Source organism: Crocuta crocuta, unplaced genomic scaffold (assembly GCF_008692635.1).
Source record: "Crocuta crocuta isolate KB4526 unplaced genomic scaffold, BGI_CrCroc_1.0 scaffold352, whole genome shotgun sequence".
Taxonomy (NCBI): Eukaryota; Metazoa; Chordata; class Mammalia; order Carnivora; family Hyaenidae; genus Crocuta; species Crocuta crocuta.
The window spans coordinates 831,875-851,792 of record NW_027532169.1 but is presented as its reverse complement, the minus strand read 5'-3'; the positions used below and the strand labels follow the sequence as shown (position 1 = coordinate 851,792).

The window sequence follows — 19,918 nt, the reverse complement described above, 5'->3', positions numbered from 1 at the left end:
GGTAAGAACAGTGACTAATACAATTCATATCCAGACTATATAAAAAACACTTACCAAATCAATAAAAGAATTTACAAATGAACAGGAAGTTCAGAGGAGAAAACCTGAACTGAATGGCTAACTAGGATATGAAAAGATGCTCAACACTAGTATTCAGGGAAATACAAATTAAACAATGAAGTAATGCTTCACACTCATCACAGAAGATATGAAACATCTACTAAGACCAGCTAAGGGAGCAGTGGTAAAGGATAGGTTGTCACTATTGCTGATGGAATTGTGATGTAAATGGACTTGTTCTGTGCCAATTGCTGATGTAAATAGGTACAGCCCTGTGGAAGAGCACTTATCAAGTGAAAGCCGCACATACCTATGACCTAACAAGCATGTGGTCTGGAGAAGCCCTTTCTAAATGCTCAAGGAGGCGTGTACAAAGATGTTTATAATATTGAAGTCTTGACAACAACCCAGGAAGTCAATAGAAGGATAAATATACAAATGATTGCATTTTTAGTCAAGGAAACTCCATGTAGTTAAAATGGATTAACAAAAGAAATACGCACGAGGGATGTCAAAACAATGTCGAGTGGCCAAAAAATGAAATGATATGCTGAATTGTGTCATGTCTTGTTTGCATTAAAAAGGAAAACATTCTAGGGTGCCTGCATGGCTCAATAGGTAAAGTGTCTGACTATGGCTCAGGTCATGATCTCGCAGTCTGTGAGTTTGAGTGCTGCATCGGGCTCTGTGCTGATAGCTCAGAGCCTGAAGCCTGCTTCAGATTCTGTATTTATCCCTCTCTCTCTCTCTCTCTCTGTCTCTCCCCTGTGTGTGCATGTGTTCTGTCTCAAAAATAAACATTAAAAAAATTTTTAGTGAAATAAATAATAAAAAAGAAAACATTCTGGGGTGCCTGGGAGGCTTAGTCAGTTAAGCTCCTGACTTGATTTCAGCTCAGGTCATGATCTCACAGTTTGTGGGTTCAAGACCTGCATTGGGCTCTGTGCTGATAGTGCAGAAACTGCTTGGGATTCTGTCTCTCCCTTTCTTTCTGCCACTCTCCCTCCCCCACTCATATTGCGCTTGCTCACTCACTTGCTCTCTCTCAAATAAAATAAATAAACTTAAAAAACACTCGGTGTAGTTGGGGATATATGTAGTGAAAATATTAAAATCATGGATATAAAGGATAGTCACCAATTTCGAGATCATGTTTACCTCTACAGAGAAACGAGTAAGGGGAAGGTTTCCAACCATTTTTGTTGTTATTTCTTTAAAAATATGTTCTGAAACAAATGTGCCAAAATGATAAAGTGTTATATCAAGCAGTGTGAATATGTGTGTCCATAGCATTATTCCCATTCTTGTTTGTGTGACATATTTCCTGCTTGAATTTATGCTTGAGAACTTTATACATGTTGAAGGAAAAGAGGAGGAGGAGCTGAAGAAGACTCAGAACATGACAAGAGCCGGGTGGTCTTATCTTTGAGAGATTTCAGTCCTCAGATACTGCAGGACAATGTACAACAACCCCTTCCTTATCACTCTCCCCAGGGGGTAGGTATAAATCCTCCTTATTAGTCTCCAAATCAATTCAACTAGTGTGCAACATGGGATTCCATATAAGAAAACAGAGTTCCTTGAAGCCATACTACCCCGAACAATCAGAGAGCAGATATTAAAAAATGCTGGTTCAGGGGTGCTTGGCTTGATCTCCAGGTTGTGAATTAGAACCCCATGTTTGGTGTAGAAGTACTTAAATAAAACTTAACAACAAGAACAAGAAAAAGCACTGGCTCACTGACTAAATCAAGTAATCACTACCAAGGTGGTAAAATAACCAAGATAGTAGCAGCAAATGCAGTGTATGGTTGGGTAACAGCTTGATGTCAAATAACTTTAAAAAAATGAAAGATAGTTTTGAGAAGTATGCTGGTGCAATTTTGATTGGTATTGCATTGAATGTGTAGAGTGCTTTAGGTAGTAATGACATCTTAACTAGATTTATTCTTCCTATCCATGAGCATGGAATGTTTTTCCATTTCTTTGTGTCTTCTTCAATTTCCTTCATAAGTTTTCTATAGTTTTCATCATACAGATCTCTTGTATCCTTGGTTAGGTTTATTCCGAGGTATTTTATGGTTTTTTGTGCAATTGCCCTTGAAGATCCTGTAGACAATCCAAGTTTGGGGAAAGTCAATCTCAGTGAGGCTAAACACAGTATCTCACCTCCTGCTTTGGAAACTTTTTCTTTTTCCAGTTAAATGTCATATATAAAGTATAAAAAGTAGGTGTCTTGTTTTTAAGGGTGGAATTATACTAAAAATTGTATCCATAAATGTCATAACCACTCAGGTAAGAAGTCTCCGCTATCGGAAGCATGAGGAATCTGTGCTTAAGAGACCAGCGGGTCTCTGTCTCCTACACCAAGGTTGCTGTTGGGTCTGCACTCAGTGAGTAGAATAGCAGATAGAATCATGTGCTATTTCAATCTCTCCTTTGTCTTTACAGGCCATGCGAGTACGATAGAATTTACATGAGTTAATTAAGAATATGATGTGAGTCAACTTTAAATGGAATGGTTTCATTATTACCAAAGTAATCATAATAAACCAAAGTATGTTAGAAACCTGTGGGTTTAGCAATTGAACATCATCCTAACATGCCCATATTAATGCCTTCATGCTCATTTGTTTATTTTGGATCAATTCTCAAGAGGACAACATCCTTCTAAAACTTGCCGTTACAACTCATTTGTCCAAACGGTTGCACCTGAAAAATTCTCAGTTCATCATAATTTTCCACTGTGTATGTGCCTGCCACACAGTATATTTCAAATGTCAACCCAGGAAACAGACGTTTTTTGAGAGCATGATACAGAGTGTTGCCTACAGCTCTGACCTCTTCAGGAGTTCGATGCCAAATTGAAAGCAGGTTTACCAAATTTTGAAATAACAAGATGTATATCACATAAAGATTCAATAAGCTTGCATGTTATGTTATGCTCACCACAAGTTCAGATACAACATGCAATTTTAAAGAATTAAATGTTAGAAGTTGGATCTAAGTTGAAAAACGAACTGTTCAAATAGAAAATGGGGCAGATAGGTGTTAGGAACACCATAGCTGAGAAAGAATTTGGCATTTAAATCAATAAGGCCATCAGCGTAATAGCATGGCTTGGGATGTCACACAGAAAATAAATGTTTTAATGGGAAAAAATGAGCCCAAATTCAGGAGTGTACTGCAAAACATATGAACTTGAGTGGTGCTACTAATTCAAGCATGAATATGTTACAGTCTGGAGGTATTGGACAGTTCCATTTTAATGCAAACCCTTTTTAACAAAAGGGTTTAATCCATCCGCATATGACTGAAAGGATAATGTTTCCATTGTCTGTTGCTGTGTAAAAAACCAGCCCCAAACATAGTGGCTCCGAAGTGCTATTTTCCACAGTCATGTAGTATGGTGGTTTGGTCAGCATTCTTCTCCTATTTGGATCCTCTGAGGCCATTCACTCTTTGAATTGCATTTAACCAACACCAAGGCCGAGCAGGAAGAAGGTCCAGTAAGTCTTCTGCTCAAAGGTCTGGTGCCTCAGTTGATGCTTCAGGTGGCCTCTCTCTCCACGTTCATGCTATCGTCATTTATAGCCTAAGCCAGGGCTTCTCAGCTTCTACATTACTGACGTTTTGGGTTGAACAATTTTTTTGCTGCCAGGCACTGTTCTGCACTCTGTAAGATTTTTAGCAGTCTCCCTGGCCTCTATCCACTAGGTGCCAGTGGCAGCCGTCCTCCTCTCTCCCAAGTGCTGACAGTCAAATATATCTCCAGACATTGCCAAATGTCCTGAGGCAAATTTGCTTCCAGATTGAGAAGCATCAGTCTGGCCCAACCAAGATTTTCAAACATGGCAGCCGGCTTCGGAGGGAGGGAAAGAGGAAGCTCCCAACTGTTTTAGGTCTTGGGTCCAGAAGGCCCAGTTCATTACTTTTGCCACATTCTATCAGCCAAAGTGAGTCACACACCAGCCCGGACTGAAGGAGAGGGAAAATAACTCTACCTCTTACGGGAAGAAAGGCAAAGAATCTGTGGCGGATCTTAATCCACTACACGTAGCCTCTCTTCTGATCTTGTCTGGGGTCCTCTTTCCTGTTCTACAATGATCCCTTTCTGTGTCCCATCCTATTCTTATGTTGTTCTGTGATGCCACTTCCCACATTATGGAATAACGTGATGTCCTAGAGTCAGAGTGAAAGACTCTGGATCAGGGGCGCCTGGGTGGCTCAGTTGGTTGAGCAATCTGACTTCGGCTCAGGCCATGATCTCACAGTTCATGAGTTTGAGCCCAATGTCGGACTCTGTGCTGACAGCTGGGAGCCTGGAGCCTGCTTCGGATTCTGTGTGTGTGTGTCTCTCTTCCCCTCCCCCACTCATACTCTGTCTATTTGTCTCTTAAAAATGAATAAACGTTAAAAAATGTTTGAAGAGAAATAAAAGGCTCTGGATCACACATACCTGGGTTTTAATCCCAGTGCTGACACTTACTGATTATGTGACTTTGGTGAAATTCTAAAATTTGCTGTGCCTCCATTTCTTCATTTGACCTACTTTGTCATCTTACTACCTCTATGAGTTGTTGCAGATATTAAATGAGATAATAAATGCAAAGCAGTGCACCCAGCTCTGGGTGTTTAGTAAATATGCAATAAATGTTTATTATTACTATTAATATTATTACCAGGACCTTATCGTCAGCTTCTACTTATGAATTTGCCCAAGATTCATTTTAAGGACTGCCATTATGAAGTAATTTCTAGAGAGAAGGCTCCCTGAAAAATGCTTGCTCCCATGTAGGTTACCCTGGAAAAGATGTCTCTGTGTGTACAGCTTTGCTATCTCTGAAATCCAAATGGAATACATGGTAACCCAAACTATGGTGTCCCGTGTGCTATCTCTACTGCTGTGGGGAAGGGCAATTTTGGTTGAAAGAATTACTTCCCAATTTCATTCCAAACAGAAATAACTCGTTTTTCTCTTGAGCATGAGCATGATAACCATATTATTTATCCACAAATCAATAATCATCTTTCTGGACTGCAGCAGTTCAGAGTTAACAAGTTTGCTATGTGCTTCTACTGTCCAATTAAAAGCAATGTATAAAATTTTTGTAGAGGAGATTTATTCTCCAAAATGTAGTCAGATGAAATGAAATTTAAACTGCTTAAAATACTGAAATACTGTAATTTTATTTTAATATGTGTACATTTCTCAAGGTCTATTAAATCATATTAGGACTATTTGGAAATGAACATATAGAGGAGGAGTAAAAATTTCATGAATTTACACCCATGGGGAATAGAATTTTGTAAGGCATTAAAATTATGCAAACATATTTTAATGGTGATGCTCTTGGACAAGCAGTCCTTAGTATGTTTGTAAGGCAGTTGTTAAAATTCACTTGGACTTGAACAATATAATTCCAATAAAAATACCCAGTGAGTATTCAGGTGAAATCAGGTTTCTGTTCTGTTGGAAACTGTCACCTACACAGTGGGCTTTCAACTTTTCCTTAGATGTGTGGGATAGGAACCTTATCTAAATAACAAAGCGAAGAAGAGAAACAGAATTTGGTGTAGGGAATATGACAGGGTTGAAGAGCTGGCCAGAGTTTTGGAAATGTGATTTGCCCAAGAATGATAAGAACAAAGACATGATTATAGCAAGTCCCTCAAAGACATCTTAGATGTGGCAAAGTCTGGGATTAAAATGGATGGATCTGTTTAGCTGCATCTAGCATAAGATAAGATGTCTTTCCACGTTGATGGAATTGGAAGATGAAAAGGGGGGAAAAATCACCAACCTGCTTTTGGATAGATGAGAGAATACAATGATTAGAACTAAGTCCTTTTCGGGTAGTGTGTGCTCTAAAGAAACTCGACAAGAAGACAGCTGCAGTAGGAAGGCACTGTGTGAGCCAGTTTCGCTGGAAGTCTCAAAGTGATTAAAAGAACATCTTGGCTGAGGTTTGTCTCTTAAAATTCTGTTATAGGCATGCTGCTTTCTGTTCGGCCATTTTAATACATATATGGTTCCAACTGGGCAGTTAGGTGCTTTGTGGGGGATTTGGGTGGACAGAACTTTCAGGTTCTTGTACTTTAATAGACACAAATTCTCTTTCTCTTTTCCCTTACCAATTCTCATAGGTGTGACTCAAGACCCTACTACTCTACTGAAATTATTCCAAATATCACTGAGAAGGTACTTTTGAAAATTTCAATCTCTTTTCCTGGTCATCACTATCTTCGATAGTTTTAAGGCACTGAATGCTAGTAATCCTACACTGCTTCTTTAAATTTTTTGCTCTGTCACCTTCTCTTTCCTTTAACTTAGCTATTGATGTCTACCCACACTCCATCTTTCATGGCTTTATTTCTGGGCACTCCCTCTCCAGAAAGCTTATCTTCTGTTGTTTCCTCAACTATTACTAACTGGCAAACGAGTTCCAAATCTAAATCTCACACTATGGATCTAGTTATTTACTATCCATACTGATGAGCAGTTACTGACTGTTCATACACATCCAGCACTATCTATAGGATTTGTCTGCTTAGATGGCGCATCTACATCACCCAGGGCAAAACAAACTCTGTTGCACAACAGATAAGCCTGCAAGGTTAGTGACAATACAACTACGTTTTATTGCTACTCATTTCATGCCCGGTGGGGGCAGATTGGTTTCTTCTAAGCAGTGACTCAAGAATCCACAACCTTTCCTTTTTAAACATGTGGCATCCAGTCCAGACCAGAGGTAGATGTAGCATACGTCTCTTCCAACCATATCCAACTGGCTAGAATCCGGTCACATGATCCCAGCCTAACTTGAGGGAGACTCATAAATGTACACTTCATGTGAGCACCAAAGGAAACAAAGAATATTTTTTTCTACCAAAACATTCTCCCTCAAATCCAATCCAACTCAATCTAATTCATCATATTCCTTTCCAAACAGTAGCTAACCAATTATAACAAACTATTTCCAATCGTCATCCATTCCTTTTTCTTAAGTATCTCAAACTTAAAAGCATTATCTTTAACAAATCATTCTATCTTATCCTTACATAAAATTTGACATCAAATCTTATTATTTCTTCTTTTAAAATATCATTTTCAACATTGCTATCTTAGACTACTGAGTCATAAACTACTGCTTGTATCACTTCAGACATCTCTTTCTTTCATTTCCTTTTCCAATTTATCCTGTATTGTTTTTCTGGAAATATCTTCCAAAAACAATGGTGTTTTTTTTTTCACATTTCTTCCCTGCATAAGTGACTTTTTATATTTCTCAGTATGAAGTTCAAACACTCATGGGTCTCAGAGTTTTGCATCAGCTGGTCCTATACCATCAAGAGGACTTAATTTTCTATTGCTGTATTAGTCTGATTCCCCAGAGAATCAGAAGCAATAGCATGTCTACATTTAGGTCTGTGTCTGTGTCTGTGTCTGTATGTGTCTCCATCTCCACCTCCATCTCCATTTATCTAGAAAGAGATTTATTATATTGTATCAGCTCACATGACTATGGAGGCTGAGAAATCCCACCATCTGCTGTCTGAAAGCTAGAGACCCAAGAAAACTTGTGGTATAGTTCAAAGGCCTGAGAGTCAGATAGCCAACAGTGTAGATCCCAGTGTGAGTCTGAAGGCCTGAGAGCCAGGAGTGCTGTGGGCAAAAGACAGAAGATAGATGTTCCAACCTAAGCAGTGGGGCAGAGAGTAAATTCCATTTTCATTTGGCTTTTTGTTCTATTTAGGCCCTCAGTGGATTGGATGATGCCAATTCAGATTGGGGAAGACCATCTGCTTTACTCAGTCCATGAATTCAAATGCTAATCTCTTCCCGTGATACCCTCACCAACACCCATAAATAATGTTTAACCAGTTATCTGGATGTCCTGTGGCAAGGTCAAGTTGACAAGTAAGAGCCACCATTATGATTGCTCTCCAACATGTTCCTGTTAGTCTGGATAGGCCATTTCTCTCATCACCTCCACCATCTTCTTCCACCTTCCATATATATAGGCCATGCTATTATTTCCTTAGTGATCTTTTCCTAGCCTGAATGGCATCAACTCTTTTATTCATCTACCTAGATCCTATTTACCCTTTGAGAACCAACTTCTATGACTTTTGTGAAGCATTCTTTGTGTATCCAGGCCATGATAATTCCTTCATTCTCCGTGCTCAGTTTAATACTTGCTTTGGTTTTTCCTTGTTTCATGTTCAATTTTTCTCCTAAATTAGCAGATAAGTACTTAATTCAGGACTCACAGTGTTTTCATGATTGCACAATTCAACTCATATGTGCTCATTTGTGTCCTATTTTTCACTTAATCTCTTGCAGAGCCTAGGAGAGTGATAGGTATATAGTCAACTGTGAATAGAACAAAAAATGTTACAAGGTTCAGAAAATTGCTTTTAGGGTCCTGTTTTTAGGGTCTGATTCTGATATTTAGCATCCACAGCTGTCCAAGGAGGCAGGAAACTCAGTGTTTAGGCCCAGGGAGAGTTGTTTACTTCTGTAGCACAACTTGCTGTGGACGTTTACATGAATTCTACCAGGTTGTTATTTTCATGGGATATTGTCTAGCATATAAAATTTTTACAGGGCTCCTAAAGAGCTTCAATATAATGTAAGCACTCGTACCATAAACCTGCATTAAAACATTTAATTAACCAAAAATATTACATGACACATTTATTTAATGTTAAGCATATAGGCTATATACAGACACTAACAATTTCTGGGCAACTTCAATCACTACTCACCTCATCTACTTGCAGAATTTGAAGTTTGTACATTATAATTTTCCTAACGATTTAGATCTCCCCTGAGCATACGTAGCTCTTGTTTTGAGTATTTGCACTTTGGTAAAGTTCAATTATGACCTTTCAGGACTTTCAGGACTCCGGGTCATTATTTCAGGCTGTTTCTGTGGTTTTTATTCAACTTGCAGCTTCCTATCAATGAATTCTTGGTTGTCCTGCAAGAGTGGCAAGAATCAAATCCACTTTGCAGACAACAGCCATAGTTTTTTATTCCTTTAAATCCTTTTCCCTGGAGAGTTATATTCTGTGCCCATATGTTTCTCCATGAGGTACTCTACCCCTTGGTTCTCTAGCCCCCTCCGTCAGACTTTCTTATTTTAAAAAATCCTGTAACTCTGATTTCACTCTCAAAAAAGCACTTAAGACTAAAAACTTAAATCAACTATGCCTCTATGTACACTTACCTAAAATGAGTTGAATTGCAACAAAATTACCCAGGGAATTTATAAACATCACCTTTCTGTGCTGCTTCCAGTTTTGTTCCATATATGTTAAATCACTGGGGTCCCTGGCTTCCCTGTCATCTGTATCATCTTACATATTTTCCAAGCAGCCTGACAATGATATGGAGGCATCTAAGAAAGCCTCTCTTTTACGAATAGTGCTATTTTGTGAGTGATAAACTGGATGAGACACTTGAGGAAAATCCTGTTTTGGGGGTTGGATTTAAATATCCACAGCTGTCCTAGAAGGCAGGAAACCAATAATCTGATCCCAGCACTGTTGCTGACCCTGTATGACCATGAACAGACCAATGAATCTCTCTCTACCTCAGGTTCCTCATTTGTAAAGTGACAGAGGCAGACCAGATGATTTCTGAGACCCATTTGCAATCTTCTATGCTGTAATTTTTTTTCATCATTGATATTCATTGTGATTTGCAGAGAGATGAGAATTTTGAGCAAAGCTTTTGATTTAAAGTCTATGTTAAGAAGTGCTGCTCATCGGGTTTGGTGAATACTAATGAGGGCGTTTAGATATTTCATAGGATGAGCTTCAATGACTACCAGGATCTTCCTTCTCCTGAGCTCCAGGTCTAAGAATATTCTTTCTCAGATCCATGGCTCATTCTTCAGGGTGATCATGGATAACAATAGGAACCATTTATTTTAGAAAAGCCAAGATAATATAGACCAGTCTTTTAAATAGGAATCACATATTTATTAGGCTACCAGGAATGTTTTCAATAATCTTTCTACCCAGGTTCTTCCTGGAAAGGGAACAATTAGTTTGTCACTTGCTTTCTAAAATCCTTAAAAATGTCTAAAATAAACTGAAAAAAACATGGCAAGAATGACCTAACCAAATACTTAATAGAATATAAGAAAACCCTGTGCCTGACTTGGAGAAAACCGAGCTTAAGCCATATTTCTTATGAATCTTGATTTCTAACCCCTTGCAAGTTTACTGAAATGGAAAACAATGGTTCTCAAGCTTTAGTGAGCATCAAAATTGTCTAGAAAAAAATTTAAGTTTACTTATTTATTTTGAGAGAGAGAGAGAGAGAACATGTGAGGGAGGGACAGAGAGAGAAAATTCCAAGCAGGTTCTGCACTGCCAGCACAGAGCCTGATATGGGGCTCAAACTCACAAACCATGAGGTCATGACCTGAGTCAAATCAAGAGTTGTCTGTTTAACTGACTGAGCCAGCCAGGTGCCCCCTCTAGAAAATTTTTCAAAACATGGATTCTTGACCCCAAATCCAGCCATTCTGATTCAATATGCCAGGAGTGGAATCTGAATAGTTGCATTTCCAACAAGTGCTCAAGTGGTGTTGCTGCTGCTGGTGCAATGAGTACAGTGAGTAGTGCTGTTCTAAAGTGCTACTGCATTATTGTCTATTAATTTGCATGCAAATGATGTTAAGTAAGTATCTGCTAAACTAATAGAGTATACAGCAAACAAATATATTATTTTCTCTGATTAAAAATCTTTGACTCTGATTCTCTTGCTTCTAGTTTCTAATATAATGAAAATTACAAATAATAACACCTGGCTTTTATTGTTTTTATGAGGATTATATGAGATGGTATATGTATAAGCACTTTCTAAAACGAGAAGTTTTATTCAACTGTGAGATGTGGTATTAATTATAGTGCTAACGGAGATAGCACTCACTGAAGTTTGATAGTATGGCTTTTGGACAGGAAATTGAGTCCTAAATTGTTATTTGGTTTGTGTAGGCTGCCAGGGGACCTAATTCCAATATATAATAGGGTACCATGTCCACAATTTTTTCTGTCTATGGGAAAATACATCCCAAATTCCAAAGTCGGTTTTTAGAACACACCTATGCATTAATTGGAAAGATATAGTATATGGTTAAAGACACAGACTCTATAGGTTTCTTACTGTTACAGAACTTACACAGGAACAAGAGGAAAAGGTCAGAATAATCCCTTTGGTACTGGGTTAGAGTCAGAAATGTCAGTATAAACTCATATTTATAGATAAATAGCGATAGATGGATAGATGCAGATAAGTGTAGATATGTGGATTATTATGTGTGTGTGTGTGTGTGTGTGTGTATGTGTATTTCTTAGCTCTGTCTCCTAAGGAGGCCTAGAAACAGTAATAGCACAGTAGAAGCAAGCACCCTCAGCACCTGGATCTTGGTTTCTAAACACCATACTCCAATCAAAGAAGTCAGAGCACCTTAGAGAAGTGGCTGATACTTGTGGTTATGGCACAGAAAATATAAGATGAACCAGGAGCATGTTATAATGCCAAAAAAGTAAGAAAATGATATAAATACATACAGATATATGTATATACACATACATACATACAATATTGAGCTATAATCCAAAGAACAAAATAAGTAAAACTGAAAATAAGTTTAGCAAATTAAAAAAAGAATACCCTACTCATTAACATCCCAAAGACTTCTCCAAGATCACGGTGAAAGGCACTGTTTAATGTTATATGAAGGATAAAAGGTTTGAAATCAGAAGCCTTCTTTTAAAATGTGGTTCTGATCTTTGTAGCATGCCCTTAAGCAAGCTCTTTTGCCCAAACTTTGATTTCCCAGTTTGCTATATACCTCTCCTAAATTGCTGTGAGCACCACATGGGATGATGCAAAAGTAGTGTGAAACTATAAAATGATATAAAAAATACTAGACATTACCTATTAGTTTTATTAGCCTATTGCAGTGATTTCTCAAAGCATGGACTGGGGACCCTGAGGGGTTCCCAAAACCCTTTTATGAGGGCCCATGAGGCCAAATTATTTTCAAAATAAATATAAGGTGCTTGTATCACACACAGACATTCTCTCCTGAGTGAAGAATGGAGGTTCCCATTGTGTGATATGCGATGACATCATCATTGCAGTGCATTGTTAAATGTGTATTGTTCATCTTTAAGCAATTTCTCACTTTTAATTTCCAATATGGCAAATATCGATAGACATTACCCATATGAACAGGAGCTTTGGGGGTCTTTAATTAATTTTATGAATACAAAGTTTTTTGAGACCAAGATGTTTGAGATAACTATTTCATGACTTAAATAGTAATTAAAACAAATTTAAAAATCTAAAATCAGCCATTTATAGGACAGACGACTCCTTAGAATAGTTGAATGACAGTTTAACTATTCTGAGTTTGAGAAATCATTTCATTTGGTGAACAGGGACTTCAGCCCAGTGTGTCTGAGAGGCTGAAATGCAAATGTGGTCAGAACCTCCATTCAGAGTCAAGTGAAGTGATACAGAAGCATAAACAAAGATTTCTAATATAATATGACAGAAAATCCAGAAATTTGAATTTTAGTCCAGAATTCCAAACATTCCAGAAATCAGTGGTCGTACTAGCAAAGGAATAGGAGCACAGAAGATCAATGTTTCCTTAAGAGTGACTAGACAGGGTGCCTGGGTAAACATCTGACTTCGGCTCGGGTCATGATCTTACGGTTTGTGGGTTTGAGCCCTCCTTTGGGCTCTCTGCCGTCAGCACAGAGCCCACTTTGGATCCTCTCTCCCCCTGTCTGTTTGCCCCTTCCCTGCTTGTGCTCTCTCTATCTGCCTCAAAATAAATAAATAAACTTACTAAAAGGGTGGCTAGAAGTCTATCAGGATAGATTTTCCTTTGAAATATAGGTTTTGTTTTCCTGGTTTTACTATTGTTCTTTGAAAGATTTCCATTGATGCATAAATGGAAGATTTATGGGTGATATGTCAGCAGAGGTCAAAACAGCAAGCATATTTTTTAAAGAACTTTNGCAAGTACGGAGCTCCTTACTTCTCCGCCATCTTGCCCCCAATCCTAGAATATTCTTATATTGTTTATTGTATTAAAAGTTCTTTTTGTGGCCAGCTCAAGTGAGCCACACTTGGGTAGTTTGTCTGCTTTCCATATCTCAAATCATAATGTACTGAAGCTTCAAAGCTCTGTTTCTATTATTTCTCTTTTAAGAAGTTGACAAAGACTGAAAGGTTTATAGTACAAGCAAAAGATGATGTGCACTTCACATACATCATCTTGTGTTAAAAGAAGGAAGTAAATTATCTTTTGATGGCCAGCTGACTGCATGCATATGTGGAAAAGATGCTTTTCTCCTTTTCACACATTATGTGAACCTAATTATCTTCCTTACATGCTGAAGATTTTTGTTCTCTGGGGTTTGATAAGCATGTAGTGTTCTCCACCATTTCTTTGGCTTAAATATACCACTCTCCTCCTAGACTCAGTTTTTATTTTGCTCATTCAGTTGTTCTGATTCAGAATATCAATGATAATTTTACATTTTCAAAATTCAACTGTTTTGTGAGGGATTTTGCTCACCAATTTCAACCATTGTTAAATTTTTCAAATTGATGAAGAGAAGGGTGACACTCAGACTTCAGGGCCTTTAGTTAATCTTTGTAAATACCTGCTTTGTGTATTTGGACAAATATTATGGCATTTCACATAGGCCAAATGCCATTTTTAAGTCAATTTTTATGTCCATTGATTCTAGATTAGACCATAGCCCATGATACACACTACATTTCAAGTAGCAAAATGGTTTCCAATTTATCCAGGTAAGTCTAGACATAACCCCACACAGGGTAATGGGCAATGTCAAGATCTTATATAAGGAGCTTCGTTTTTCTTCCATTTTCAAATTGATCATAACATAATTATGGAACACAGCTCCAGCAAGAAAACCAGCGACCTATACAAGATCCCTGATCCTTAAAAATACAACTCATTGATTTACAGATTGCTGTTGACAATTTAAAAACAAATGCTTTAATAAAGCAAGTTGTTTTTGAATGTTAACATAATAACCATGATAGGCAGCTCTTTATAATCAGAAGCTAATCATTATTAATTCCTTTGACATTCAGTGCAGTGGCATTAATCATAACAAACTCTTTCAATGAGCATCTAATGTAGTCCAGAGCTCAATAGCAAATGTGTTGCCATTTGGAATTCATTGTGGTACATTCACTGGGAAGTCTGGCTGTATCATCCAATTTTGAATATCTTATTAATCAAAGTGACTATCTTTTCGGTAGATTAAAAAAATCCTATCTCTGAAATGTTTAATGATTATGCCTTATGTTTTCTTCTCAAATTCTATGACTTTGAAGTTTTGTTTGACCTAAGGAAACAGTTTATATCTTCCATCTCTAAATGTTTTTCCCCTGGATTTGTCCATTTGATTTATGCACGGTCTCATTTTTTTTAATTTTTCCATGAAAACTTAAAAAAGAATGTTATAACCATTTACTATATGCTGTAAACTGAATGGAGAACAACTGTGCAAATCATCTCTTCACTTTCAAAATTCAGTTCTAATAGAAAAGAAAATCTCCCACAAAAATCTAAATACTTGAAATTAGTGCTAATTTATTTTGCCTCAGACAATAAGTTTAGTTACATCATCATCCTTTTGTTATCTTTTTTTTTTTTTCTGAATTGCTTCTGTTAGTAGGGCCTTATTTTAGGGATAGTGTTATAGCATAAGGCATTCAGGCTTTGGAATCAGACAGCTTTGTTGTTTATTTGTTGCATGATCCTGATCAAAAGACGGTATTCAGTCTAATGGGAGACAAAGTTTTAGACATGTTGTGAGGACTAGTTATTAGGGAGCTCAGAGCCCATGGTAGATGCTTGACTAATGATGAGTAATCAAAGTTAACATTTACTGATCAAATTGTGCTGGACAGTGTACAGCTTACATGTATCATCTCATCCAATACTCAGAACCTCTTACCTTGGCTTTAAAGGTCCATCAACTGATACTTATACATATTTAATATTTGGCTCAAGGTCACATAACTAGTAACTGATGAGAGAATTAGTGGGTTGGGGATGTGAACCTAGGAAATCTGATCTTAGAATCTGTCTTTTTATCCTGAGTTGTTTCTTCACTAGTATAGCTATTACTCTGATTATTAAATTTATGCCACAGAACTTAGTTTTTCTGTAACAAATTCCCTTTTAGGAACTCTGAAACAAAATAAGACTCTTGTCCTAGTAATATTCTCTACTCTCAAGCTGCTTTAAGTAAGTTTTGGCTGGGGGTTCTTTGGAGTTCCTGGTATAAGTAGTTTTTCTTTTCTTCCTACTTTCTCTCCTCCTTCCTTTTTCTCCTGCTTTTTATCTCTCTTTATTTTTTTCTTTCTTTTGTTACACTCTCCCACCTTCCCTATTTCTATTTTTCTTTTTAATTTCAGCTTTATGGAGAAATAGGAAATTTATATATTTAATGTATATAACTTGATGTTTTAATGTAATGTGTGTGTGTGTGTGTGTGTATAGTGAAATGGTCACCACAATTAAGCTATCAACATACCTACCACTTCTTATAGTTAAAATTTCCTTCCTTCCTTCCTTCCTTCCTTTCTTCCTTCCTTTCTTTCTTTCTTTCTTTCTTTCTTTCTTTCTTTCTTTCTTTCTTTCTTTCTTTCTTTCTTTCTTTCTCTTCTTGTGGTGAGAATACTTAAAGTCATCCTCAGCAAATTTCAAGTATACACTTCAGTATTGTTAAATATAGTCACAGTGTTGTACCTCAGATCACTGGAATTTATTCTTCTTACATAAATAAGACTTGGTGCCCTTTGACCAATACCTTCCCTCCCCCCTCTCCACTGCACCCCTGGTAATCAGTATTCTGCTCAGTTTTTATGAGTCTGACTGTTTTAGATTCCACGTATAAGTGAGATCATGCCTTGTATATCTCTATCTGGCTTATTTCACTTTGCATAATATCTTCTGTGTTCATCCAAGTTGTCCACATATGGCAGTATTTCCTTCTTTTTGAGGCTGAATAATATTTTGTTTTCAGTATAATCCACATTTTCTTTATGTATTCATCTGCCAATGGACATTTAGGTTGTGTCTATATCTTGGGTATTGTGAATAATGCTGTAAAGAAAGTGGAAGTACAGGTATCTCTTTCAGATCCTGCTTTCATTTTCTTTGAATATATACCCAGAAGTGGGATTGCTGGCTCATATGCTAGTGCTGTTTTAAGATTGTGAGGAATCTTCATCCTATTTCCCATAGTGGCATCAATTTACATTCCCACCAACAGGGCACTAGTTTCCCTTTCTCCACACCCTTCTAAGCACTTGTTATGCAATATAGAGCTGCTAGCCTGTCCTACCTGGCTGAATTTAGCATATGCTGTGATCCCAGGGGGCTATGCAGAGCTAACCAGAGTGGAGACGTTTGTTCTCTTCTTTGGGGCATAGACTCTTCTCATATCCACCCCCATCACTCTCACTTCTTGTTCCACTTTTAAGAGTGAAAGTAAAAGAGAAATAGATTGAATAAAATAATAAAATAAGCTGAAAGATCATTCCATAAAATATCAATGAGAAAATGGTAAAAAAAATATGCAGCTGTAATAAAAACAGACACACAAAAGCCCCATCTAGGCAAAACCAATTCAGAAGATTAATAACAGCCAATAACGTAAATCATAAAGTTCTAAAAAACAGCAAGAGACATACCAAGTTGGCTGCTTATTCAAGGAATGGGATGCTTCCCATGGGACAGTCAGTAGAGGGTACCATCAGCTGCTCTTTATTTTGGCCTTCCTTAACTTCTCCCAGCTGAGTCTCCCCTTTACAAAGCTCAATCCTCCCGGAAGTTACTGGCCTATGCCACTGATTCCCCCAGTTGGTTGATTAAAAGAATCCCTCAGGGAATGTTCCCATCACGCACACTTGGCTCTTCATTTTCCTTGAGGGCAGAGGAGCCTGTGGCCAGTGAAGCTTGAGACAGCTTCTAGGTGATTCTAAATTACAGTTCCCTTCTTGTTGCCCTGATTACTTGAGTCATGGTTATAGACTTTGTTGGAGTAGGACTGAATCCTTTCACTTTATTTCCTGATAAAAGAATCAAACATGATACTGCCTTGGATCAATACCCTGTTGATGGCTGGACAGGGATCCATGAAGGAGGAAGACCTGTGGTATCTGGATACATTCTCTGCTTCCTCAATAAAATCATTCTTATGTGTATGGGTACACTGGAAGTTTCTTCTATTTAGAATCCTAAAAATTAAGAGTTGGAAAAAAAAACACTAGAGTGATTTATAATTTAGTTCAATGAATCCATTATAAAGACTAGTAAATGGGGTCTAGGGGAAGAAAATGACTGGACTTCCAACTCCCAGAGCTGACTAGTGGCAAAGACAGGACTAGAATCCAGTTTTTCTTATTTAACAAGCACTCTGTGCAGGTTGGAGGTCATTCTGAGGAAAATTCTGGTACATCAACAAGCTGCTAATGTTTTCCCCTCCTTGATCCTCTGCTTGAAATGTCAAGAAGAATCATTTGGGCACTAGATCCTCGGAGCATCTCATTCTCAACCAATGTGGCTCTTCTCACCTATGATAACCTTCTCAGGTTCCAGGAAAATGTGATCCTGTTTTTTTTTCTGGGTACTCATATTAATCATATCACACTTTGTACTTGAAAGTAAAAGTAAGTCTGCCCCTTTGTCCCTGGTTGACTCCTTGAGTCAACACTTGGTTTCCAAGTGTTTTTAAAACCAAAACTTTTGATTTCAAATGAGTAATGGCATGCCACTTGCTTGTATTTACTTAGGATGGTGCTAATGTTTATATGCATGCCCCTAATATTATTTATTCAGTCATTTTCTGAATTACTGCTTGTTAGTAGGATTGATAAGGTTTTTAGCAAATCTATATCTAAAAAACACTAGATTGCTCACTTTTATCTATTTATTTATTAAAGAGTTCTTTATTTTTCTGTTTTTTTTTTAAAGCAAGCTCTACACCCAATGTGGGGCTTACACTCGTGACCCTGAGATCAAGAGAAGCATTTCCTACTGACTGAGCCAGCCAGGAGTCCCAGATTGCTCACCTTTAAATAAAAATGCATGTACACACCTAGGTAAGTCTTTCTGGGCATGAAGGCACCAGTGGGACATTTTGGAATTCAAACTGACTTAGCCAGGCTCTTAGGATGACATTCAACCCTGAATAAAGACTCAGCGATTGATATTTAGTACAGATTAAAGAATGAATGTAATAGAACTATCTTGATCTCTTAATTCCTCCCTTTGACCTAAATGACTATACTACACAATTTTTTCCAGTGCTATAGGTCCCTCATATGGGTGAGTCTAGTAATGATTTGACTCTGGATAACTAGGGAACTTGTGACTTTCTAGACATTATACAAATACTGAATTCAATCTGCAAATGTACAGAGAAAAGTCAAGCTGTGGTAAATCTTTGGTTACAGACTTACAGAAGCTACAAAGGAATGAAAACCAAATAGAAAAACATAAAAAAGCCATCTAGTTCTTTTAGATATTTTAGCCTTTAGATTTAGAATTCCAAGTTTTCAGAGACAGACAGGGAAGTGCTAGAGCAACCCAGAAAGTTGAAGATTCTATTGATGAAGCAGAGAGCAATAAGCATAACTTTATTTGGTGATCCTCAAAAGACAGGAATGAAACCCACTGTTCTCCACTGGAATTAGATCAGTACAGCGAAATGCATTTGTATTCTTGGGGTCATACTGGCAGAGGATGCTCTTACAGCTCTCCTGCTTACTCAGAGAGTTCATTTTCCAAGGAATTGCATCTCACAACTTTGAGATTGTACTAGGAGAGCTTTCTCAGGCTGTGGTCTATAGGTTGGACACAATTCAGTGTTAGCTTTGTACTTAGTAGCTATATTAAGCCTCCAAGAAGGAAAGTTGGACTCTTACCCTCCTGCCCCTGTTTGTGAGTTCTTCCACTGGAAGTATTGTCCAGGGTATTGTCCAGCTCCTCGTGTGGCTGGCAAAGCCTTCTGAGTCTTGCTTGTGTTTGTCTCTAATAGCCTACAATGCTGTATACCTTTCGTTGGTCCTATGCCACCACTTCTTAGCCTCTTGCAGTTCTCTGTGCCCGCTCATGTTTCCAATACCTGCCTTGCATTATTTCCTTTTGGAAATTAATTCCCACCCTTCTTCAACTCCTAGTCACTTTTCAGTATCAGCCTTGCTGTCACCTCCACCACAAATTCCTTTCTACAGGAAGAAATGAGCGTCCCTCTTTTATTTCCAACACTGTACATGCAATAATCACAACACCTACAATTCTTATTATGATTGTCTTTGTGTCTGTGTCTTACTATGATTCTCACTATGTGTCTGTCTTCCCTACTGTGTTTCTTGAAAGATTAGGTCTGTGTTCATTTAAAGTGTGGTTCACAGAGAACATGCAAGTTTCTTGGGCCCCACTCTAGATTCACTAAATCAGATTAATCGGAGATGGGGGGAAATCTCCCAAATCTGCACCATTTGCAATAAACATGTAATGTGGTGCAAAAATGTTTGAGTAGCACTGGACTGTGACTTATTATTTCTCTACTCAGATTGTCTAGCATAGTGACTACAACAGGTGTTGAGTGAATGAGTAAATGAATGAAAAGATAAATGGGTGAGAAATCTGTATAGATTCATATGTAATCCATATGTGACAGGAAGGACTCCTTTTCTAAGAGATCTAGTTAAAATTGGTTCCAACTACAGAATTCATGCAGTGTGGAAGTCTAAAGACCCTCT

General features: G+C 37.7%; 1 long non-coding RNA gene across 4 annotated transcripts in view; it reads left to right on the top strand.

The window, feature by feature from the left end:
• Positions 1–18,129: 18,129 nt before the first annotated feature.
• Positions 18,130–19,918, top strand: part of LOC144242056 (uncharacterized) — a 155,276-nt gene continuing 153,487 nt past the window's right edge. For all 4 annotated transcript variants that reach the window (XR_013338285.1, XR_013338286.1, XR_013338284.1 and 1 more), the window contains exon 1: positions 18,130–18,253. This is a non-coding gene — a long non-coding RNA (uncharacterized LOC144242056). The remainder of the gene's footprint in view (positions 18,254–19,918) is intronic.